At 36.3% G+C, this 26,240-nt stretch overlaps 1 protein-coding gene across 2 annotated transcripts in view; it reads right to left on the reverse strand.

Moving 5' to 3' along the window:
• Positions 1 to 2,887: 2,887 nt before the first annotated feature.
• The window catches only part of IRX2 (iroquois homeobox 2), a 52,158-nt gene continuing 28,805 nt past the window's right edge, over positions 2,888 to 26,240 (reverse strand). The window contains exons 6-7 of one of the 2 annotated variants that reach the window (XR_004060530.1): positions 22,846 to 23,030; positions 21,452 to 21,527 (exon numbers count right to left, since the gene is read on the reverse strand). The gene's annotated coding sequence lies outside the window, so the exon portion shown is untranslated. Of the gene's footprint in view, positions 2,963 to 21,451; positions 21,528 to 22,845; positions 23,031 to 26,240 lie in introns of those variants that run through there. The other variant, XR_004060531.1, reaches the window with a different exon arrangement.

Below are 26,240 nucleotides of genomic sequence, written 5' to 3' on the forward strand. Positions count from 1 at the left end.
GATGGCCCTACTGGCCCAACCCACTCTGAAGAGAGTGGCATTTTGATATGCAATGGATATTTTTCACTGGTTACTTGAATATGGTTGTATACTGGTTACCCATCACAGACTTAAGCAGATAGTATAAATTTGAAACAGGCAGTCTAGTAACAGGTCCATTTGCAGTTCCAAAGAGAAAGAGTATCTGTGTATTTGTTAGAATATTTGGCCCTCACATTTACTTCTTGGCAAGAACAAAGCCCAAGATGAAGTGGTTTTTTTTTTCTGAAGTGTCAATGCAAAGTTGCACAAACAAATGTTTCATCCGTAGACCACTAAAACTTAATAATGTTCTCAGCTGTTACTTAGGGTTTTCTCCAAGGACATCACAAAGTCATTCAGGATGAGGAAATTCAAAAAAATGCTTCCCCTATTATTTTTTAATCTTAGAGAACTATTCAGTAATAGTTTGTTATTTCTACTGCTCCACAAGTCTTGGGATACAGGTGCAGCTTTTTGGATCAGATTGCATGTTTCTTTGAAATTTTCTTGAAGCAACTGAAGTTAGACAGGCAGATCTGCTTCTTTTTGTGATGTACAAACAGCCAGGAGGTTGCCTTACACTTTGGATTACACTCCCACGCACACAGTGTGACCCTTGGGGAGTCCTGTGCAGGGCCAGGAGCTGGACTTGAGTCTCCTTGTGGATACTTTCCAATTCAGCATATTCTGTGATTCTGCAAAATGCTGCTCACAACTGAAACAAAACTAAATGAAAAGAAATAATGTATTCAGGAACTACAATGTCTACAAGAAATCATCTGAATTCAAAAGACACAGAAACAGAGAGAAAAGGTGACTGCAAGCAAAGGATTCTAGACTGTATTTTCAAATACAGATGATAAAATTCAGCTTCATTAATGTATGCTTAAGGATTAATATCTCTATTTTTGTTAATACACATTTAAAGAGCTCAATAATCTAATTAGTCTCAATAGTCCTAATTAGCAGCTTCTCTCATTGCCATCCAGAATGGAAATAAATAAAAATGCTTAACTTAAACACCTCTTAAAATACCGACACTGGTTTTCCTACTTTCTACTGCAGAAAAGAGCTTTGAGCTTCAGCTTTTCAGGTACATCTTTATCTTCAGCAATATATAATTATCCACAATGTTGCAGTGTTTTAGCATAGATGGAAATATTTTTCTATGGTAGAACTAGTTTGGGGGAGAAACAATGAACTAAATATTTGTTGTGTGTAACTCAATGTTAAGAAATTCCTTTGGGAACTTGGAGATTTGGATTCCTTTGAAGAGTGGTCTGAAGCCTCATTTCCACAAGGTAGGTGACCATTCTGGGATGGTAGATAGAGTGGATCTGAGCTCTGAAGAAGATCTGAACTGTCCACTATGTACAAAGAGAAGCCAGATATATTTGGACAGGATGTTGATTAGGGTTTACACTGGTGCATGTAATTTCTGTGGATCAGACCATCCCACTTGTGCCGTTGGCAGAGGATGTCCAAGTGGCAACAAGTGCATACGGACTTGGCAGCCATCCTCAGGCTCAAACTGTCAGACATTTAGATTAATCCTGCCTTCACTATGTTGGAGTATAACCAGCAGACAAGAAATCTATAATGAAGACAGCTACAATCTGCACCAGTAACTGACCAGTATGTACTCTGCTCTTGAGCAGATCCTGAGAGCTGGGCTAATGACAGTGTATGATTGATAATTACATCTGTTCTTTCTCTTCTGTCTGCCTGTTCAGCAGAAAGTGTCTTGGCTCTCTGCGAAGACAGGGAGAGCTTACTTTTTACATGCAGCCACACATGTTTTCAAAGGTATCATTTCTCCTACTGGAAGGGTATAACATTCTGATGAAGTCATTGACATACAACTTGAAATATGACACCATATGGAATCTGTTCTTTAGATTTCACGCACTTGTCACAAGAATGACTTGTGACTTTCTGTTAACTTCTGTTTTCAGACTTGACAGTCTGAAAATAAAGTACCAACACAGTGGTTTCACTGCTTGCAACTGATTTAAAATGTCTCTATATTGCATCATTTGAATTATCTATTAGAAACAAAACACGGTGCTGTTTGGTCAAGTATGTTCAGATTCTTCTGTTCTACAGTGTAAGACTGCAGGCTGATAGGCATTTATCACTTCAAAAGAATCTCTTGTAAATCAGACTGAACACTGAGATCAGCCACCTAATTTATCATCAAGTACAATCAAAGATTACAGTTCATCAAATAGCAAGAGCAAAGCTGGTTTTCTATAGGTTTTTTCATAGCTCTCTTAAATTAAAGGAGGCTTCCTTCACTTTGATAATATGTAAATAATAAATAAAACTGTCTGCTTATACTTTTCTTACTAGCTTTTGTAACAACCCTGTGGTGATGAAAACAACTATCATCTGCTAACTTGTAGAACTGGCATGGTTTTAAGAACTCTGAAATCCTCCTTCAAGGCATAACTAAATGTCAACAGAAAGACATATTTCCCACCTACACAAGTAAGCTCATAAATTTTGATTGGAGAAATACTTGGAGTATATTTGTTCTCATTGACAAGAAATTCACAGCCTTCCTATGAATAGATCAAAAAGAGAAAGAAAAAAAAGTTTGAAAGATTGAGGTACATAAAGCAGGACTTAGGGAAGAGGCTGTTATGTCTTCATCTGTGGATGAATTTGCTGCCACCTGAAGACTTCTCAGATGTCATTAAGACCACTTTGATTGTAGTGGATGACCTCAAAGTCTGTAAGTTACATAGTTACATAGTTACCTAGTTATTCAATCCATCATAGAAGCATGATCCCTCTAATATGAGGTTGGTCACTGTTGAGGTTCCTTGAGTAGTCTCAGCTGCCCTTGATGTGCCTGATCCTGTTGGTTATTTGGAGCATCTGTTCTTGAACCATCATACATACTCCCAGCAGCACACAGCAACCATTGCTACTGCCTCTGCAAACAGAAAGACATGAACCGTTTATTATGAAAAACATGGTACTGCTACTTTGTTTTCCATGGAAATGGTTATCCACAACATGCAAAGGAGGCTTTGCCGCTCCTCTTCAGAGGACTCTAAGCCTGTGTCTTTCAGATGCCAAAGAAGCATTCTGCTTCTTATCTACTTAAGCTTACAGGCAGTCAGGCTGGAAGGGAAAAATAGGACATATTCCTTTTCCTTGGCCTCATGGAAGATATAGGATTGAGGAGGAAAAAAAAACATCCCCTACACAGAGAAAGCATAGGGATTATGCAAACCAGCAACTAAGAAAATAGGCAAGAGACAGGTTTAATATTTTACTGATGACTGTATATTTTAACCTACTAAACCCACTTTCTTTTGGAAGAGACTTCTGAGCTCAAAAATCTAAAGAACAAAAGTTCTTTCCTCCATGATGTTGTGGGAATTTCAAACAGGCTTCCTGTACATGCAGTGCAACCTTTTCTTGTTGCCAAACCTAAAAATCCAAATGGTCCCTTTGACATGTGCTTGTTTCTGTTCCCGAACCATCCTACATGCCAAAAAAATCCCCCTCCCCCCAAAACAACCACCCAAAAAACCCAAAAACAAATAAATCCCCCCCCAAACCCAAGAAAACAACCCACCAAAAAAAGAGTGAAAACATAAAAAGCAGAGAAAACACACAAAAGCTAAAAAACTATTTTCATTTATGCACCAAAATGTTGCTAATAGCTTAAAATGTAGTAATGCAATACTTATCACTTTACAGTTTAATGAATCAGACCATAAATTACTTGTCCAAGATCACACAAGAAGTCTGTGCCAGTAACTGAAACCCTCTCTCCTCATAGTCTAGAGGTTTACCTGACCCTGAATTTACTTACTAAAAGCAACAGCAGACAGTTCACTTACATCACTACATTTATGCAAAACTGTGGTATATCACATTAGATTTGCATGCACAAGAAAGACTGCAACCATCCCTGTACTGTGCCACTAATATATGTGTCTGTGAAGGAAGACTGCTCAAAGGCAAAAGAATATCCACTACATGCCCCACGAACCCTGCTGAGAATCACAGTTATTGTGGAGTGCGTGAAGAGGATTCTTGACTACAAGAACTGGAAAGAAATCATAAAACTAGTTTCATGACACAGCTAATACACTCTTCCTTCTCTCCACACCTGCCAGATTGCTCTATCCTGATCCTCAAATTTACTACTGTTAGCCAGCAAAGGTAATTTTTTTCTGAAGTTTGATTTCTTGAATAATGATGTAAGAATAAATGGCTGGCAAGAATGAGACAGTGACAACATTCTGGTAGCCAAAATAAACACAGATGAATGAAAGAGCCTCCACCTGAAATATTTAATATGGCACTGTGAGAAAATTCTGGTTTTCATTTCAGCTAATTCCAAAAACCCGTGGCTTACTCAGATGATTCAACCAAAAAGTACTAAAGAAGGCAAGGAGGATTATGCAATAAACGGTTGTGAATCATGCCTAAACTTCCATCCTTTTCAACACGTGGCACAGTCATATTTGAGGCCAACCTAAACTACATGAATGGGATTTTGCCTGTACTACTCTAAAAGCACAACAAGTGCACTTGTCTCTATCTTCTCAGTTCATGAGAAATTAAGTCTGAGTTATGCATTTGCATGCAGAATTTTCTGAGAAGTTGTTTCATGGAAGTGGCTGGGTGCAATGCACTCTTTTTACACTACTGTTTGATTTTTTTCACTTTGTATTTGCTTTTTATGTCACAATTAAATAGCAACTAAAGCAGGAAAAGGCTCCCCTGTTCAGGATTTGAACAGTGAGTTAGTTACATCTGCTTCTCCAACAAATACATAAAGCTGTAGTATCTCTCTCCTTGCAGGAATGCCATGTGTATTTCCTTCCCCTCATTCCCCAAACACCGTACCTTACACATTCACTAATGCATTTACACAAGACAGAAAAATTACAGGGAAAATGCTGCGGTGCCAATGAATTTTCAGTGACCTGAATTTTAGGGTACTGCCTGGTCACATAGATTTTAGTCCCACCTAGGAGGGGACTTTGGGGAAATTTCTCAAAACACCAACTATCTTTTAGCCTAATCAGAAACTCCTGACTCATGCACAACACTTCAAGTCCAGGCCTCCCTTGAAAGTCCTAATGTTCAATTGCTGCAAACTCCTTCTTAAGGTGCCTTGATGAATCTAGCTCTGGCATTAGTGACTGAAATTTAGAAATATATTTTTGTCACCAAGTAAGTGACGGACATTTTGACAAGCAAATGACAACTATTTTACATTTTAGCATAACACTTCTTTGTCCTTTGCAGTATGAAAGCAGCTGCTCTTTTTTCAACATCCAGATGGGCATATCTCTTACTAGAGAATTTGGAGTTATTGAACAGCATATCAGAGCAGCAAAGAAAAAAGGAAAATTCTTAGCTAATTGCTCCAGTTTTCCTTCCCACTTGCCTAATTCGAGTCTCTTCTACCAAAAAAAAAAAATTGATCAATCTTCAGACTGTGTTTGGCACAGAAAGGTTGTACTAGAAATGTTTGATTTTAGAAGTCTTCTCTTTAGTTTTATATGGGAGTTGCTTTGTGTTATTACTCACATATACATGCCCAGGAATAGCATTTAATTTTAGCATGTAATGAGAAAATAAATCTCCTGTTTACTTTTGTTCACCACTAATTAGATATAATACTTTCTTCGACATTTGGCCAATCATAATTGCATAAAATTCAGGAAATTGAGAGAATGTTCATAAGGAGGCAAACACACAATTCAGTGAGAGTCTCTCCTCTGTCGAGTGAGTAAATTCCATGCATCTACACACCCAAACCAACTTCTCGCAAAAACAGTGGAAAGGCCTCCCTTTGGCCTCAGTGGCTTTTGGATCAGATCCAGCCTATTCGCATTAAAGTCAGCTCAGGACTTGAGTTAGATCATGATGTAACTGAATTAATTAGCATTAAGTTATGAGAAACTACTCTCCATTACTACAAATTACTTGTAAAATAGCCAAGCTTTACTAGCATTAATGATTTCAGCAGTGTTAGATGAAAGTTTCTTTCCATGAATATTACTAACTGCAAATTTAGGGCCAAGTTTGGGCTTTCTAATTCCCATTCCCATTTTACATTAACAAGTATACAAAAGCATATATGCCACCTCGTTGCTACCAGCAGCTTGAGATGGGCAGAATCAAACCCATTACCGTGACTCTTCCCTTAGACTATATGATTTATTGTGTTGGGCCAGCCTGAAGTTCCTATTCCTTAGGAATTTTGCACAGCCTGAAAGTCCTCTGCTGTGAACTTCTAGTCTGTTTGGATTTGGTGCTCTGATTTCATATATCTAAGAGAATTTCCAGCTGGGAATTTGATGCTAGGTCTGTACTTCTGGCTCAAGCCCAGCTGTCTACATTTGGAAATGTATTTAATTTTGGAACACAATTTTCTGGAATGGAATGTCAAGAAAATGCATAATCAAGAGGGCATCATAGATAACGAGCTACAAAAACCTGTTTGTCACCCTCCTCCCACAATGGCGAAGAGCCTTCTACAGCTGCTAATTAGAAAATTAGAACACCACAAATAGATTATATTTTACTGGCAGCATAGCGTCTTCCCCCCAGTGTTTTGAAGTACTTTTTGAATTGTTTGCTGTCAGCAAAACAAGCGCGCTACCTGCGATCCTATAGACAACAAAGCCCGGCAGCAGGATTTCAGTCAGGTGATGTCACCCAGGTAAAATTGTACTGACAAGCTTTTAATTAAAGTTTTCCCACACATCTTTCTGCTGGTCCCCAGGAGCTATTATTCATTATGTGCCGACTGTCAGCCAATTGTGAGTCGGGAGGGAAGTGTTTTATTTTCAAAGCCCTTGCTGACAGCTAGAGAACACTTTGTTATACAATCTGTTTACTTTTTTCACACACACAATCTTGCTAAAGGGGAAATGGTCATGCAGTAGTGTTTACAGTTTATGGCAATAATTAAATGCATCTGGCAGAGCAGTAGCTGAAAGGAGGTCGGTGTGGGTGTGGATGAAAAGCCATAAAATTCCTCCTATAAACAGTTACCTTCACCTTGCAGAGCCCCTAGCATTTTAAGACAGTTTCTTTGGGAAAGGGCAGGTCTAAACAGGTGCACATATTCTGAAATGGGAATACATGGATCTAGCCATGTCACACTTGATGCTAAGAAGCACTGTCCAGGAATCACAGTGACACTGTTCTCATCAGTTATTAGAACAGTTTGAACTTGTTATAAAACAGCTGCTTGTCCTTCATGATGCTAAATCCCAAAGTACTTTCTTTTGTAAGAACAAATGTACAAGGAAAAACAACTTGCCACTAGATAAAGGCAGAAGGTAGTGTGGAGTCCTATTTCACCAAAGGGACAGTACTTGACACTTAATACCTACAGAGAAACAGCTCTTTCAAAAATTTTAATAGCTTAGATAAAATTCTTTTTATCTTTTATGACTGGTGATGATAAATATTTATTTGGAGTTATGAAAAACTCTTAAATCGTGGTAAAATATTGTAAGCAATAATCACTGCATCACCTGAAGTATTTAATACATCTGTTATTAAGAGTAATAGGAAGTCAACAACTATGTTTAAAATGTTAGTAGATTAATTTAACCCAGTGTAATATTCACACACAGAGGTAAAATTGCAGGACACTCACTGCCAGACTGTTGGGAATTCTGTGGAAATCACTTCCACTGCAAAGCAAAGAGACTGGAAAATTAATTAATTGATCAAAATTTAAATACCATCTTTTACTGGTATTATCATAAATAACTATGTAAATTATTTTATGGATACACAGTTCCATTGTCAGTGAATGAAAACTTTCAGTTGCTGTTAAATGTCTTTAAATAACTATTCTTAGAAAAAAATTTCTGAGATGCAAAAAAAAAAACCATTAAGGAAATTAACAAACCAGTCCTTTGAAATGGGCTGTTTTTGTGGTTATCAACATTAAACAATAGGCCTTAGTTGTCTCTGGACAGGGATGGGAGGTGGTTGTTATAGGCAATGCAATATGACCACTTTAAGAGTCCTTTTCTGTTTGGATACCATAAAATGTCTTTGGCTCACCAGCATATGAATGCATCAGTGCAGATTTCATTAATTAAAAGGAACATACCAAAAATTCTGTCTGCAAATTTCACTCACAGGTTTCACTTTGCAGACTGTGCTTTCTCAGTATTCCTGTACTTTCTTTTTTCTCAAAAAATAAAATTTTCATTCTTTTGGAATTTTGCTGGATGGTAGAAAGCAGCAAGATTACACTTTTTTTCCTGTCAGAGACAGAAAATAAATTCTGAGATAGTGCTCAGTTACACTCAAATTAACATATTTGTGATCATACTGTTTTTATCTTCCCGAGCTTAACAAAATCAACATAGTAAGCAGTCATTAAGAAGTTTATATTAATCTTTAAGATCAATGTTATAAGGGAATATTATCATTTTAGGTTCAGCACTAAAAGCACTAACAGCAAGATTTATTAGAGATTTCAGAAATCAAAGCATAGAGATTAGGTGATTTTGCCTGAGATTTATGGGGTAGAAAAAGTGAGGAAGATTTTGCTTCCAGGATCAAAGCTGCCCATTCATTTTAGTCAGCGATGGTGGCATCCAAAGTTCTTGGGGTACAACACTAGTCTTCTAACTGATAAGGGGAAAACATCTCTTCAGCCAGTATGACCACTTCATTTTCCTCCTCTGTAGGCCTTCTACCCCAGAGAGGTTGGGGGAGCTGCAAGACAAAAGCAGACAGACATCTTCAGACAGAGCAGGTACTTCAACCCAGTAGGGATCATTCCTTCAGGCACAGAGCCGTGCTAATGTGATTGCATATCCTCCTGCTGGAGCTAGTCCACACATAGGTGATCTGGAGTGATAGCAAGCGACTGTCTGCAACTGGCTTCCCAGCTCCCTCCCTTCCTTTGTGATCCTGTGCTCAGGGCTCTCATCTGACAAACAAAAGGTACAAGGAATACCACTGGCTCATCAACTTTCACATGCAAGAGGAAACTGTCAGTCAAAAACAACTGTAAAAGATGAGTTGGAGAGATGCTTACAAACTGATATATTATGAAGTTACCAGGATGTTGGAGAGAATTCATTTTATGAAAATTGTATTTTCAAATAAATCTAATGTGTATTCTTCAGAAAAAAAAATCAGATCTGGCTGCCAATGTGTGATCTTACTATTTGGACGCACATGGGTGGACTTCTATCGTGAGTGAACACCAACTAACCTGGTTTTTAACAGTTTGCTGAAAGGATCTATTTTGGTTTTTCTATCAACAAACTGATGTTATCATCAAAGTTCTGAAAGAAAGTTAAATATGAGGGTAATGCATAAAGAGATGGACTTATATAAATTCTGAAGACTCATCAGTTATGCAATACCATTGTATTTCAGGTTAAGAAACATAGTAGACATTTTTTCTTGCAGCAAAATGATTGGATTTTAATAATAAGCACAAACCACCCTTCTTCTTCCAGAACACACCATCATTTAAATGTTCTTCAAGTTGCCTGCCATCACCCACATTTTCTGATTCTTTCAGATCCTGGCCATTATTTCTAATCCATTTTTAAATTGGGGGAAGAAACTTGAAAAAAAATAGACATATTTTATTTTTCACATATTACAAACACTTACAAAGATGCCTCCTAGACTCCTGCCTAAAATGGTCTATTTAGAGTGCCAAACAGATCTGCATCTAAAAAAGCCCACAACCCACAAGGCAGCCGACCAGCTTTGACAGTTTTGCCTACCTTCTCCAGTCTCGCCTCTCACCTCTTATTTCCAGATAAGATCTGAATAGCCACCAGAGAAACCAATCATGCTTCTTTTTCCAATGGGATATCCCCTCTGGCTATGTAACTTATGTCTGGCCTAATAAAGGGAGAGCTACTTATGTCTTGATTATACCCAGTTTGGACTTGGAATGTTTTAATCTTTAGCTGCTCAAAAATCAGGTTCTGTCATAGTTAGTATACCGAGTGATTACTGCTGTATCAAATAAATTTACTTTGCATGACAGAGATCATAGCTGGACAATGATCTACAACTTGGCTTTCTGCCATCTTTTGGACCCCTATTTGTTGTCTAAAAACGTGAATAATAACTCTTATCTTTTCCTATTGGTGTCTTCCTTGACACAAAAAAAAAAAGACATTTCAATACACTTCCCATTCATTTCTTGCCTTTCTTATGGCCTGGCACATCCTCTTCCTTCTGTAACACGTTTTAGCTGATTTGGAGTTACCAAGAGGCTTTTTTTTAGCTTTTGAAGTGAGATTTCCAAAAGCTCCCTTTAGAAATTGACAGTGCCCTGGAGGGCTCTTGCTCCAGGCAACTGAGAAAGCTCATGAAGATATTGTAAAATCTTTTGTTTGAAGAATTCTTCCTTCCTTACCTTCAGCCAGGTTATTTCCCCAGTAAACTGCACATTAAACTGGCAGCTATACTGCCTGTCTTTCTCTCCCTTTGTTTTTTTTTTGCCTCTGTTTACATTTTCCGTGAACTGATGCATCTCCAAACATGCCCGTTATATTTTATTTCGCATTAGTCAGTACAGGAAATTGCTGTAGCTGTGGTCTCTTGCTCACATTTCTCTCTTCAGATGTTGCAATAGGAATTTGTCTTCATTTCCAACTTGTTACTGTTTTAAGCTGTTGTGTATATATGTTCAGGTTTTTTACAGCAGAGAAGAAAGAAAAATACAGCAGGTATCTTTCAGTAGCACGCACAATTCTTGTCCCTCTTCCTTTACTGCTTTTACAACGTTATGAGTGAAATAAGGGATGAGGCAAGCTGCACGAGGAAGTACACAAAGAATTATGCTGACAGCCTGAAAAGGTGCACTGTAACTCACTGTTCATGACTGCCTACGTGCTGGAGCTGTGCGTTTGCTCCTGGTTTGTGTCTCAGCAATGCAATGCGACGGGGAGTCAGCTCTGGATGTAGCATTTCTCTTCTCACACTCATCAGTGTGGGTCTCCCTATCATCAGCTCCCCATAAAGCAGGCTTTGTGCTGAGTCCTCAGTATTCCTGTGCCTCCTCCTCTTCATGTTAACAGCATGAATGGAAAGTAAAATCAGCAGAAATATCAGGTTCACTCAATAAGCAGCTGACGCATGGAATCTTATGGCAAGCAAGACTTCACATGGCTCAACCATTTCCCTTGAACACAGAATAAACACGAATCTCACATCTGAGCTATTACACCAATTTTTCTGGTGTCTGTGATGGATAGTGTCCTTTGAGCCACGGCCTTCTGAGAAGCCTGAGTCTAGAAGGAAAGGAACAGGTGGAAAAACTGGGACAGAAACACCTTGTCAGACCAAAGATCCCTGTAATCATTTCTCTGACAACACCTGTTAGAATACACCCCTGAAACAGGTAGGAAACAGGAAAATCTCATGCAGATGTGTCTCCTGGAAGAGCTGCATGTCTTAGTGAAAATTCAAACTTCTGAGCCAGAAAGAGCATCTTCATATTTATAAATTTTCTTTTGTTATTTTTTCCAATCACTTTTTATCTCAGATAAGTTTTTAATGTTAAAAACTTCCTTTTGGCAGGGAACTCCACTACAAACCACATATTATATGAAGAACTGCCTTCCCTGTTTGGAACTTACCAATGACTCTCTTCATGTGATGACTTTAATATTATTGTAGCAGAAAAGATGGTGGTAAGTACTCTTCTCACCTTCCCATCGTGAATATACAGACCTGGGTCACATCTCTCCTATGACATTCCTTTACAAAAAGTCCCATCTATATGAGATACTTACTTTCATGGAAACCATTCCATACCCCTGATTGTCCCTGTTTTGACTTTGTCAGATCCTGTGCTCCTTTCAAAGTTGAGACACCAATTCTACAATCAATATTCATGATGCAGATGGAGGATTTAAGCAGAACATTAACATGTTCTGTTTTGAGCAGTACTCACCATCATATTTCATAATATTTTATTTTGGTTTTTTAGCTAGAATTGACCATAGTTTTCATTGAACTACAAAATGAGGAGTGCTCCCTAATGCACATCACCTCAAACACATCTAAGTCAAATTTTCTTCCCTATTTGATGTGTGGCTCTTGCCTCACCATGATGTCACTCTGCAGTACTTTGCAGATCTCTTTCATTTTTAAGAATTTGATTAACTTATCAAAGCCTATGATTTTTTTTTTTTTGCCTTATTACTCACTTCTTGAATCGTTCATTGGGATGATAAACAGCAGATATATCATAGAATCATAGAATAGCCTGGGTTGAAAGGGAGATTAAAGATCAGCTAGTTCCAAACCCGCTGCCAAGTGCAGGGACACCTTCCCCTAGACACATTTTAGTCTTCATTAGTGATCTGTTTCCACTGTGAAAATTTATCTCTACATTATTTTTCTCATACCAAGTTTTGCTCCATGTGAGATTTTCTCTTATCTCACAAGTCAATTCAAACATTTTTGAAGAAGAAACTTCAAACAGAAATGCTTTTGGAAAACCAAATGGCTATATCAATTGGCTATTCTTATTTACATACTTAATGACTTCTTTAAAGACGTAATTGATCATTAATTGACTGGAATTCTTATTATAACAACTCAATGATTCCTTCCTGATATATTTTGGTGATTCCCTCCTCATATGATATAGTCCTTATTTTATTTATCCTTAATATATTTATTCATGTTTTATCTACTCCTTTACTGTAATTTTTACAAATTTTCTGGGTACACATATACCTTAGAGATTTAGAATAGTTCCTGAATTATCTAAAAAACCTGCTTTTTCAGTCTGTGTTACAAGGGAAATTATATGCTACAGTTAATATTTCATCCAAGAAAACATAAAAAATCTTTAAATTTTGAAGTTCAAATCACTCATTTTTCCTTATCTCTGCATATTTATATCTGAATTTTGAGATAGATATCACGAGTTTCACCCATAAATATGAATTATTCTGTTTCAAATTTTCAAAAGTCTTATAAAAAATTATTTTGTCACTGTAAAATTATCTTTTCTGAAGCCCTTTCAGATCTCCTGGCAAGCTTCCCACTCCAGAAAAATTATTAGCAACTTTAATAACTTTTGTAAATTGTTTCTTAGACTCTTTATTGACTTTTATTACATGTTCAAATCAATAATTATCATAAAGTTCTCTTTTGATTTCTCCCTGTGTTTAAGAATTAAGCTTCGGCTCTGCTCTACTGAGGAGGCATAGCAGCCTGTGCAAACACAGGGAGATGTAAATTCTTGGTTACTCATTAGGAATGCAAACTGAAAGATGAGAACTGTGGATTTCTTGATGTCTTTTGAGAGTGGTGGCTTAAACGTGAAAGATACCAGTGAACAAGTTTGGCATGAAATCAGTACTTCATAAGTCTGGAAAGTGGAAGCATATATAAATATGCTCCAGTATATAAGAAATAATATGGCTTGATCAGGGAAGGGTATTATTAAAACTTCAAAATTTAGGCCAACTGACATTTGTTTCTACATACAAAGTCTCTGTTTCACCAAACATTTAAGTTAAACTGTGCTGACATGTATACAACCACTATACCAACAGATTTCAGCCACTTACAGAAAATAGGCTGCACATTCTCTTCGTAGGTTTTTGCTTTTCAGATTATATGAGTGCTCAAAACAAGTAGAGGCTCCACAGTTTGCCCATAATACTCCAAAGAACTGTTCCAGAGCATAAAAAGTTAAATATTTTCTTCTAAAATACCAGATTCCTGGGATTGTTCCTGGGAAGGAACCATGAAACTCCGTGGATGCATGTGTGTCTTATTTTTAAAGACCATTCTAAGAAAATCTTAAAACTCAGTGTAGAAGTTGGTCATTCTGGAGAAGATTGGGAACTCCTTAGCTAAGGTACCCTGGGTCTTAGCCTAGCCTAGAAAAGTAATTTTACAGAACAAACTCATAAAATATTTTTACTTTGCTTAAAAAAACCCAAAACCAAGCAACCAAACAAAAAAAAAAAAAACAAAACCAAAAACCAAAACAAATCAAAACACCTGAAAATAAAACACATAAACTGAGATTACTTGAGATACTTAAGACAAAAAGAAATATTTTTGTAGTTGCTAGATAGACGCACCAACAAACAAATGAAAACAGAATCTCTTCTATCACAAATGGCAAAGGGAGAAATCATTTTCCTGTTCCATACAGAGTGGTTTGCTGCTGCCATCTGTCCAGATAAGCTATTGAAGAAAACCTGAAGTGAATTGAGGGTGTTTCACATGAAAACATTCGTGAGCTTCTTGAGATTCAGCACTGTACAAGGAGCGCATTTTAACTTCCCAGGAAAATTATTTCTTCCAACTAATGTTTAGATTACTTCACATAATTTAGGTCATCTCAAAAGTATACAATAATCAAAATTAATGCTCATATGGTGTTTAGTTGTTTAAAAGTCATTTTGGTTGACCATTCTGCTCCTCTGAAACAGTAAGTGCAGCAGTCAATGAAATGCTTCATGGAGAACAAAATATAAGTACTTTGTTTTGGAGAATTGCCATAACTTTGTGATAGTCATACTATAAGTTATGGGTACAGAGACAAGAGACAGCATTAGATTAATACATTGCCTTTTTAATCTATTAATATGATATTCTGGGGACATGATTTTAAATCCACTGCACTGCAAAGTGACTGAAAATCATTCCATCCTGACAGATTTAAAAGAACACTAATGAAACATGGTAAGAGAGTCTCAACCCAGATGATACTGAGCAGAAGTAGTCATCTCAGAAGACATCCAACATTGGTCCCCTTCCAGTATTCTCACCAAAACAGATACCTTCCTTTCACAGAGGACTTTTTCATACTAGGCTGGTGATCGTATGATTGAAGTACATGCTAAAGCAGTCCAGGATGAGTGCACCACAAGGTCACTGTCAAAGAATATTTAATGTCTGCCAGTCATATATAAAAAGCTAGGAAAACATTTCACTTACTGATGCTTGAATGAAGAGTGCAGAAAGACAAGTTGTAAAGGCAATGCCTTTTATTCCTTCTTAAGTTTTAGGATGAATAAGACAATGACAAAATCATCTAAAATCAGAAAAAAGCTAAATAAACTGTCTTACTTCATTATCACAGTACTTTAAATTATACCTCAAAAGAATACTTTCTAACTCCTACTTCTGTTAGAAACACTATGATATATTTGTTTTAAAGCATGTTTTTTAAATATGAAAAAATATTCTAGGTACTTCTGTGGTTTCTTTTCTCTTCCTAATAAGTGTGAGTAAAGACAAATAACAGCTTTAGTACTTTTCCCGCTGGTGAATTCCTAATTAAATAGTTCATTAGTAGATTATCTAACCTTCCTTTAATGAGGCCCTCCAGATGTTGTGTCTTAAGTGAAGCAAAAAGGAAAACAGCTGAATGCTGAAAGCACAACATAATTGGATATGGTCAAGTTGGAATAAGTGAATTCTCATGTTACTGTTACTATAATAAAGTACAATTGTCTTCTAGAAATTGTCAATGAGTGATGACCTAGAGAAAATCCTTTAACTATCTCCAGTTATAATTTCAAATACACTTGGCTGTATTTACTTGACTTCTATTTAACATTAGTCTTCTCCCCACTACTTATATGCAGCTGTCTCTAACACTTAGAGATTCCAGCTTGCACTTTTCTGGTTTTTTTATGACACTTCCATTTTTATGATGAAGTTTCTTCTATTTGTTCCTGCTAGGGAACCCTGTCCAGTATAGATTCATATTTCCTTTCCTTAATTGTTATATAGAAAAAAATCATCTCAAATTATTCAATACAGGGTTTCTCATGGTATAATAATTGGCCAGAAATAAAGTATTTAATATTTAAGTAGAACAAACAGAATTTTCATAAAGGATAGGAAACAACCTGATAGTATAACTCACTATCCAAAAGTCTAAATTTAAAGCAGTGCCTAGATAAGTGTGATGAGAAGCTTTTAAAACAAAATACAACAAGTTTTTTTTCTTCAGTAAACACGTTGAACTTTGTTGGAGAAGTATCATATTTTCTCCTACATAAACATGGTGACAATTCCTTTACCTTTACAGTTATTATTAGACTTATTTAGTTATTAGAACTGTAAAATTAGTCATGTGATACTTCTTTGCAGAATTCAACAACAGAATTTAGATATAGGAAGAAAAAGATGTTCTATGAACATCCAAAAAAATTTCAAGACAATTATGTAGTCATGGAATAAAAGGGGTGATGTGTGGATAAATACTGTATTGCTGGGCTGGACACAGAGGGCAGGAAGAGACAGTCAATTCTTATGGTGGAAGGAGGTTTTTTGGTAGAATCGTGAGTAGTCAGCCTAGGGTTCATTCTTTTCCTGTCCCTGGAAGTAGGATAATCAAGTGATACATTTTCTGATGATGCAACTAGGGACAGTGAAATCATGGCCAATTCTTAAGAATATCCAAAAAATCTCACCCCGATTCAGGACTTTGGCAATACTAATACTAATACTGATAATAATAATCAGAACAACAAGAAAAATTTACTTTTGATAAATCTGGACTGATGCTGATGGTAAAATAAATCCTACCTCTCCATTTAAAGATATGGTCCCTGAGCTGACCACTGTCACTAAAGTATGAGGTCTTGGGGTTATGATGGAAAAATCTATGAAAACATTAATTTGACACACTCTGGTAATCAAAAAGGTAAATCAACCATTAGCAATTAGAAGGAAAAGATATATATTACTATGTCAGTGAACACATATCTGATTCACATCTTGAATAGTAAAAGGTCCCTCCTTCTTGTCCCTCTTTCTCATGGAGATCATTGAACTGGGAAGGGTTCAGGCCAGGGTGAGAACAGCCAAGAATATGGATCACTGAGGAAGTAATTCAGTTTCCTTGATTTAGCAAATTAAAAAAACAACTACAGCAGGTATGATAATATCATGTTTGGGATGGGAAGAGTTGGCAGAAGTGGCCAATTTGCTGTCACTTGCAGAATAATAACCAGGAGCTAAAAAGAGGAAGATTCAAAGAGAAGACAACCTTTCCAAAAACAATGTAGTTAAAAGTGGGATGCCTTGTAGCAAAATGATATAAATACAAGGAAGCTACTAAATATTCAGGAATCACAACTGAGTGAGGAACTTCCAGATGACTGGATGAAGATTAAACATCCTTTCCTTTTCTTTGAAAAAGATTTCTTCCTGTTACAAAACCACAAAATAATAAAGTTTGTTTAAAAACTCTTTTGAGGGTATTTTTTCTGTTTCACTTCTATAATTCTATTTTTTCTCTTTTTCCTTCAAATTTCATAAAGATACATATAATATTGTATATTTTTAATATTCCTTTGTCTGTCAGCAACTGTTCTGATCTTGAAAAAGTTCCACAGTAGAAAATAGGAAAAAAAATATACACATCTGAAAATAAATAATTCCATGCTTTTCACTTTTCATATTTGTTTGCAAAATAGGATAATAATGAAGCAGAAATAAAAATGTGGATTTCTGGCAGTACAGTTTTCCAAAGAAGCATGATAATGTTGGAAATTCTAAATAAAGTAAGAACATGTTAATTTCTAAACTTCCCATAAAAATGTTTAAGTGCAATAAAAGAAATATTTTCTCATAGAAGTTTTTTCTAAATTGAGATTGGCTTATTAGTAGGATATGTTTGTGTTTGATGTGTTAATAGTTGAATCGAAATCTCAAAAAACTGAGCATTTTTCCATTTTTCTATCGTTTACTGTATATATACATATAAAATTTTATACATTTTTACCTATTTTGCCTGATTTTTAAACACTGAGCTAATTGGATCAATTATAATTTTTAAAGTTTTCATAACCTTTATACACACATTTTGTGAATAAACATATTTTGAAAGTATCATAAAAATTTACAATGAAATTTAAGAAAGTTCTATTTTTGCTGCATAATCTGTAAAAACAAAAAAAAAAAAAAAAAAAAAAAAGAAAATTAATGAGGCCAAAAGACAATCTTGCAGTCATTTAAAACTGATATCAGGCACAAATACCTGAGGAGGGGACAGTGACAGTGAGGGAAATAGTTTGATACCTGCATTACTTTCCAGGAACTATGCTCAAAATGTAAGCAGGCAGACTACAAAGGCAAAACCTTAACTCGTTCCTATCTTTTGCATTATGTAGTTGCACTTGTTCCTTTGATCATCAGCTCTGCTGATCTCAGGCTAAACTAAAACTGCCTGGCTTTCATCCAGGTATTTATTTCTCCTAAGAGAGTAATAGTGTGAGTAGACACTAGTAAAGAGTGTTTTATTCAAGAGGGGGATGATATGTTTAATTAAGTATTCTAAGACCTTGTGTGAGCACTTCAGACCTGACTGTCTCACATAATCATCAGTTTAATCTGACAAACTACTCAGAACTGTTCTCCATGGTGAAGGGCACCTTGCCACTTTTAGAGCACTCTCAAAGAGTGAACCATCTGCAAGGAGGTAATCATGACTGACTTGTTTTCTATCTGGCACATCTAGGTGGACATTTGTATTGATATATGTGATCTATGAGTGATGTTGAAACTGAATATTAGATGGAATACTCACCACAACAATTTTCTGTAAGTGTTAGTGAGAAGTCACCCACACCCCAAGATCTTGTTTCTATACTCTGATTGGATCATCTAGATTCTTTCTATCTCCATTAAAATGAAACTAAGCTTTCTTTCCTTAATTAATTTCTTCTCTAATTATAGTGAACACTTAAAGGAATAAGTCTTAGCTCAAAGTGGTAATCACACAGAACAAATATATGAGATACAAGTGCATCAAATTCAAATTGCCCTTTGATTTTTTTTTAATAAATTTAAATATTTTTCTTACAATGTCAGTTTATACCAGCAGGGATGATTTCCATCAATAAAGAACAGAATAGTCTGTTTGAACAATGAGGATGGAGGAGGCATTTGGGAGTTAGCACATGGGAAATACCTAACCATACTTTCACAAGCCTGATTTTGCAATGACTGTGCTTAAGCTCCAGGACTCCTAGGCAACAGATCAATCAGACTAAGTGGGACTCTGTTCTTAAAGAAAATGTATGAACTGAGGGGAAATTATTTATAATTCAGACTAACTGTGGTCAAAGTCTGAATCCACAGCAATCCAGTGTGTGTTTGGAAACTGCATTGTAAAACCCAATGGATATCAGAGTGTTTACTGGATCTTGGCCAAAGGCTTAAAAATCTGTTCTACAGATAAAAGTACAAGTATTTCCAGGACAAGATCCTTTACAAAACCCGAAAGCTTGAGGTCAGTTGTTTTTTTCTCTAAAGATAATCATTGAGAGGTGTTAGGATGTTCTGATACAGCTGACTGGACTTCTTTGAAATCAAATATTATTTGTGGAATTTTCCCCCATGTCAGAGTTTGCAAAAATACATCATATTTTCTTCATTTGACATCACCATGAGTTATTTGAGATAACAACATGGTGAAATATGGAAAAAATGACAGAAAATTCCTATGCTAGGAGTCAGTAATATAAATTAGACCTATTTGTACTTCCACAGTGTACTTAAGTCTACTTAAACAAAACACTTCTATTCTAAAGTGTACTTAAATACTAATTAACTGCTCCGAGGAATATGCATAATAGAAATGCTTTCTTTGCACAGAAATGTAGTAATGACCAACACTGAACTGTAGTCAAATTTCACACCATCCTGCAGAAAACCCCATGGGAAAAGGTAAGCTTTTCAGTATGACCCAAACACTAATACCTGCAGGTAGGACAAGTTAAAAAGCAAGTCCAATGTCTAAAGCCATGGACAGAGAGGTACTGGTGCTGTACCCTGCTTCTTTTAGGTCAAACCCAGAGCCTTACACTGCACTTTGCATCAGGGGCACAGATGAGCTGATGGTGAAACACTGGTCTCTCAAGCCACATTTAATACAACATTCACAACTACCACACAAAATCCCGTAGAGATTGCATCTTGGTGACAAAGGGATGGATTACTGTATCAGAGTCTGTATCTGAGAGAGAGAGTCACAACCCTCTGAGAAAGCGCAAAGACCCAAAAGAAACATTTGGAAATCAAATCAGTCCACTTATTTGACCTGTGAAGGAATGGGCCTCTTTTACATGACAAAACACACTGAAATTTAGCACGAAATTTGTTTATTTAATTATGTTATATGCAATTTTTCTGCAGCATGTACTATGAAAGTAATGAGGTTGTTATTACAAGTTACCTATCACAGCTCTCTGCTATTAAATCAGGTTATTATTTTTGTGTAGATCACAAACCCACAAGTAGTAGAACATAATTAAAGTATTACAGTTGTCCCAAAGAGTAAATACTGTGCAAAGGGTACAGTAACCTTTATTTCATCAGCCTGATTATAAACAAGTGTGATGTGCAACAAAATCACCAGCAGAAACAATTGGAACAGAACAAACTACTATTTTATCAGTCATTTCTTTTAAAAACACTGAGTAGTGTACTAGAATCACATGTTATGTATGTGTGTACTGAGTGAATTCTTCTTTAAAATATTGTGGTTTAGTTTGACCATAATATTTGATGGCAACACAAAATTCATTTACTTATAAAAACAAAATACCAGAAAAGAGCACAAGAGGAAAATCTTATTTTATTTAGTACCTGTGAAGGAAGTCAGTACATTTTAACACATTTTCAAGAAAACCAAGAACAAATATTAAAAAAAAGCAAGAGGATTAAGTTGAAAGTCATACATTAACTGCAAAAGAATCTAAGCCTAATAGTGAATATTAAAAAATTTCTCTTATGAATCAAATATTTTGTGTGTGAGAACAAAAAAAAAGGTAAAGGTCAGGAAATGGGATATTTCTTTGGTTTGCAAACAACAGGTTGTCTATAAAATCTTGGCAAGCACCCGAGGCTGTTCATACCAAAACTTAATGCTGAAAGTAATGGCAGCAAATGCTAAGAATATTTCTCTTTGAAAGTATACATTTGGATTTTCATTATAATTTAGTACCATAACCTTTATCTTCCATCAGTTGCAAGCTTCTAGCAGGACTTAAACATTATTTTCACAACTAGAAGTTTTAGAAGCTTTGTGGTAAAATTGCAAGCACCTGTTTAAGACCAAAAGGCCTTATAAAATTCAGACCTGTATTTTCAGATAATTTTTATTTGTTGTCTTTAAACAGAGGGAAAGGTTACATCAGGAGAGATGACAACCACCATTTTAGAACAGGTAAAATTCAGACTACTGAAGACAAGATAGAATTGAACATGCATACAAACCCCCTACATATATGCACATCAGTGATGTCCACTAGGCTCAGCTCTAGTATGTTACTTCTGGAAAACTGCAGAAGTAGTGATCTGACTCCTTTAGCAGGCTTTTCTTGTGCCTCCTGCAAGGCCTTGCTCTCTGTGTTCTTCCTGCTCTTCCCAGTTGTGGGCAAACTCCTTGCTGTCCTCCTTGCCCAGCTGGCAAGGTTGTCCTACTCCAGGAAAAGGGCAGCTCCCAGCCCCAGTTAGCTCTTCTTGAAGAAAAGGTGCCACAGTAAATCCACAAGTAAAGAAAGTACTATTAGCCATATTGAGCCATAAAAAAAACAACCAACCAACCAACCAACCAACAAAAACAAACAAAAACCAAACAAAAAACCTACAAAAAACCCACAAAAAACCCACAAAAACCCAACAAAGCAAAACAAAACCAACCAGAAAAGCAACCAATTGCCACACTTTTCTGGTAGAATCCACTTGCAGTAAAATTGCCCATTACATAAAATCTCCCAAATGGTAAAAAAACCCCCATGTTACCAAATTTAGCTTCCAGTGTTTTGTCTGAACTTGATATCATCCTGTTGCTTTGCCAAAAAAACAAAGCTGCCCATCTGAAGTAAAGAAAACCAGTTCTCAGCTAAAACAAAGCACTAAGTAACTGTGATAAATATATACATACATACATTTCCAAAAAAGAAGTGTTAGTGAGATATCATGCTTGTTCTGAAAAGAAAGGTATAAACACCAATGCTTTTCTGCTTTTTAATTTTAAAACACATGGTTCCTCTTAATCAGACAGAATAACAACATCAGACTTTCATGTATAAGCCATTAAAGATGAAATATTAACCTAGAATTTCAATGCAGTCTTAGAATTAAGAACAAATATTTTTAAAACAAAGTACATTTTTAAAAGCCTCAGAATTGGTATTAGCTTACAATAAAAACAGTCAAACTGAAATAACTAGAGGTGGCAGTAACCTAAATTATTCTGGTGGCCTTTTATGATGAGTGACTGCAACAGTCAATAAGTGAAGACCACCTACAGTTCTGTTAGACCTTCAACATGGTCCCACATGACATCCTTCTCTCCAAATTGGAAAGACATGGATTTGAAGCATAGACTATTCAGTGTATAAGAAATTGGCTGGATGGACACACTCAGAGAGTTGTGGTCAATGGCTCTATTTCCAGGTGGAAATATGAGTTCTCATCAGAGTGAGATGGAAGTTCTTGGGACTGGTACATTTTAATACCTTTATCAAAGACACAGAGAGTGAGACCAAGAGCACCCTCAGCAAGTGTAGCTATGACACAAGGCTGAGTGGAGGAGAAGACAACAAAAGCAAGGGATGCCATCCAGAAGGACCTTGCTGCACCTGGGTTGGGACAACACCAGACATGAGCACAGACTGAGAGAACTCATGGAACACAGTCCTGCAGAGGAGAACTGGGGGTTGTAGTGGATGAGAAGCTGGGCATGAAGCCCAGACCTGGGCATCACCAAAAGAGGAGTGACCAGTAGGTCAAGGGAGGTGATTCTTCCCCTCTACCCTCACAAGAACCTACCTGGAGTGCTGCATCCATGCCTGGGGTTGTCAGCACAAGAAAGAAATGGACCTGTTAGTGTGAGTCCAGAGAAGGACCATGAGGATGATGAGAGGGATGGAGCAGAAAGATTTGGGACCATTTATCCTGGAGAAGAGAAGGCTTCAGGGAGAACTTATAGCAGCTTTCCAGTACCCAAGGAGGACCTACAAGAAAGCAGGAGAGGAGCTTTTTACAAAGGCATGTAATGACAGGACAAGGGCAAACGACTTTAGACTGAAGGAGGAATGGTAGATTTAGATTAGATTATAGGAGAAAATTATTTACTCAGAGAGTAGTGAAGCACTGGAACAGGTTGCTACTCCCCTGGAAGTATTTGAGGCCAAGCTGAGGCCAGATTGGATGGGGCTTTAAGCAACCTGGTCTAGTGGGAGTTGTCCCTGCTCATGGCAAGGTGGCTGAAACTAGACAATCTTTAAGGTCCCTTCCAACTCAATTGAGTGATGCTATAATTCTAAGATTCTAGAACTATTCCTTGCATTAAGCACAGGTGTCCTTAAATTTGTATTAAATTCCATTAAATGCCATTGAACCAAGAGGAATGAAGAAGTATGTAATTAATAGATTTGTTTAAATAGTACAGTAAGTTTTATATCCCTACTGTGAGATAAGGCAACATGGACTGGTTTTCATATTGCATAGAAATTTTGCATCCTGCGCAATTTTCATGGAAAGGTTTTACTTTAGGTACTGTTCACTTTATATATTCAGAGATACTAAGGAATTCTCAGAAATTGGTTTGTATATATCTCAAGTTATTTCTCTGCTATTCATACCTTGCTGCTGTACTACTCAATTGCATAATTATGAATGAGCTTTTTGTTGTTTAATACATAGAAAATCAGAAGTTAAAAATTAATAGGAAGTAATTCATTAGCTCCTCTAAAAAAAAAAGCTACAGCTGAAACCCCAAGATTCTAATTCCAACATAATCAAACTCTCATATGTTGAAAATTTACTCAAACCAGTTTATCAACTACTCTACTCTTTTCCCAAAATTAAAATGAATGTAGCAACTGGTCTTATATCTCCATGCCTAATGTAGACTTTATGGCATTCAGTCTGAGAATATTTTGACATGGTTGTTATGTTTTCCACTAATCAAAACAAGAATGCCTTCCCTTCAGACATATCTCCTCACAGATATCTCTATAAGCTTGTACAACAGCCTCTTATCACAAGGTACTACTTGTAAACATAGATGCTTAAAGTTAGGCTCCTAAATCCATAGTAAGGAACCTACTTCTTTGTGGCTGCATCTGAACTTAAACTGCAATCAATGCAATCTCACCTTCTTACAAATATTTTTATTTTATGCATGTGCTTTTATATGGACTTAGAATTATTTTTTTTTAGGAGACATGGTTCGGTCACTTTGGATTATTATTTTGTTTGATCCTTCTTAATCATAAGAACATGATTTCTGCAATATGGAACAGTTTGGTCAACATGCTTTAAACTTCCTCCGGTAGATTCAGATTCCAGATTCAAATTATTCTTTGAACGCTTGAACATCTGCAAGAAATACTTACAAATTTCAAGAGAAAATGGATTTGATTTTTTTTCCTTTCTTTGGTTATAAAAGACAAGCTTGTTGTGGAATTGAACCATTCTAAAATCAGAATGCTGTATAAAGCTTCCTTAAAGTGGTTGTGATATGGTGTTGCATGTTCAAATATTGTACTTGTGTGTTCTTAGTTTCTACATCTCCTGTGCAAACATTTCCCATGGGAAAAAATTCTGATAGCATTGTTTCATGTCTTTTTAATGGCCAAGTTGGCATTTTTTGATGAAAGAAAGATGCAGAAGAAATGTCTCTGATTTGTAATCATCATTCTTAATTTCGGGTTTCCTTTCTTCATGTGGTTTACAGCACTGAGACCTCTATCAGTGTTTTGTAATCCAAGAACAATGTTGCTTCAAAAAGACCCTGGAACTCCTGTTGGGTTATTATAATTACTTATCCCAAATCTTCAATTAGATTCTTCAAACCATGACGCTGTCTTGTTTATTACTTAAAACAAAAGAGACCAAGCTAAATGCTTTGAGTTTATTTGTCATTAAGGCATTCTTGAATATTTTGTTGGTAAGGCAATGCATGTTAAGAGTTATTATATCAGGTGTTCTTTAGCATAGCCATAGTCCAAACTTCACAGAACTTCAAGTAGTTCTTAAAAGTTGTGCCAATGTGGAAATAAAAAACCTCAAATAGTTAAGAATACAAACCACAACCAACTGATCCATTTCTTCCTCCAGATTCATTGATCAAATTCTATTAGATACACAGATGTGAAGCTGAATTAATTCAGTGATGAATCTGGCATTCTGCTAATAAATATATTATGAAAAATTGGCAACACAGAGATTATTACAACAGAGGCTTAGCACTGTAGAATCTTTAGTCTTAAGGTATACATATGTATTTGAGATCCTAATTTTAGGAAAAATGCCAAATTATATGTCACTCTGCTGTTATATCACATCATGATTTAGTCTACCTTTTTGTAAGTCTTTTATGCTCAGTACTTAAACATTTTCTTTGGGAGAATATTTCTGAAAGGCTGTTACCAACAGTCCCTCCAGAACTGAATCTCCCCTTAATTTTATTCAAGTGTGTTTTAAGTGCAACTTCTTGCTTAAGCAGTGCTTTGACTGTTGTGGTGTAATTTCATTCACCTCTTTCCTAAGGGCCATGTTGAGAGGCTTTTTTCTTTATTTTTTAACCTCAACTTCCTCCCCCTTGTGTTCATTGTCCATTTATACCACCCACATCCATCTCTTTGAACTAATTCTCCCCTTCTTTCCTTCCTCTTCCTTCTGCCTTCATTTTTCTATTTAGACCATATGCCATTCAGACCCTCCCTGAAAGTCTCTTACTTTGTTTTTGTAAATCTGGCTATGAAATGGACTGTTGTTCTCAGTTTTCCTTGATGCATGTAATTGAGAAAATGTTATTTTATTCTGAGGAGTCAGGTAAAACAAATGCAACCTCAGCCTAAATATCAGGACTCGCTATTGGAGCAGCAGGAGTACTGAACACCAAACAGAAGCCACCAAGTAGAGCGCACAAGAATGCTGGTATGCACATCATTGCACAGTGATAGCTCACATCAGCCAAAGAGTTCAGATCTTAATGAACAAATTTACTACTTCCAAGACAAACAAGAGAAAATCAGAGTAATCATAAATTTGAGAAAAACTTAGATAATTTGTCAATCAACATGGAGGAGAATACACTGTCCCATCCACTAAACACAGGGAGACAGAGCTGTTTGCCGCATGTGGGTTCACCTACATTCAAATTGTGTTGAATGATTATATCAATGCTCGTGGAGAGGTGGTTTCCTGCATTCATA

The sequence above is a fragment of the Camarhynchus parvulus genome, chromosome 2 (genome assembly GCF_901933205.1).
Source record: "Camarhynchus parvulus chromosome 2, STF_HiC, whole genome shotgun sequence".
NCBI classification, from domain to species: Eukaryota; Metazoa; Chordata; class Aves; order Passeriformes; family Thraupidae; genus Camarhynchus; species Camarhynchus parvulus.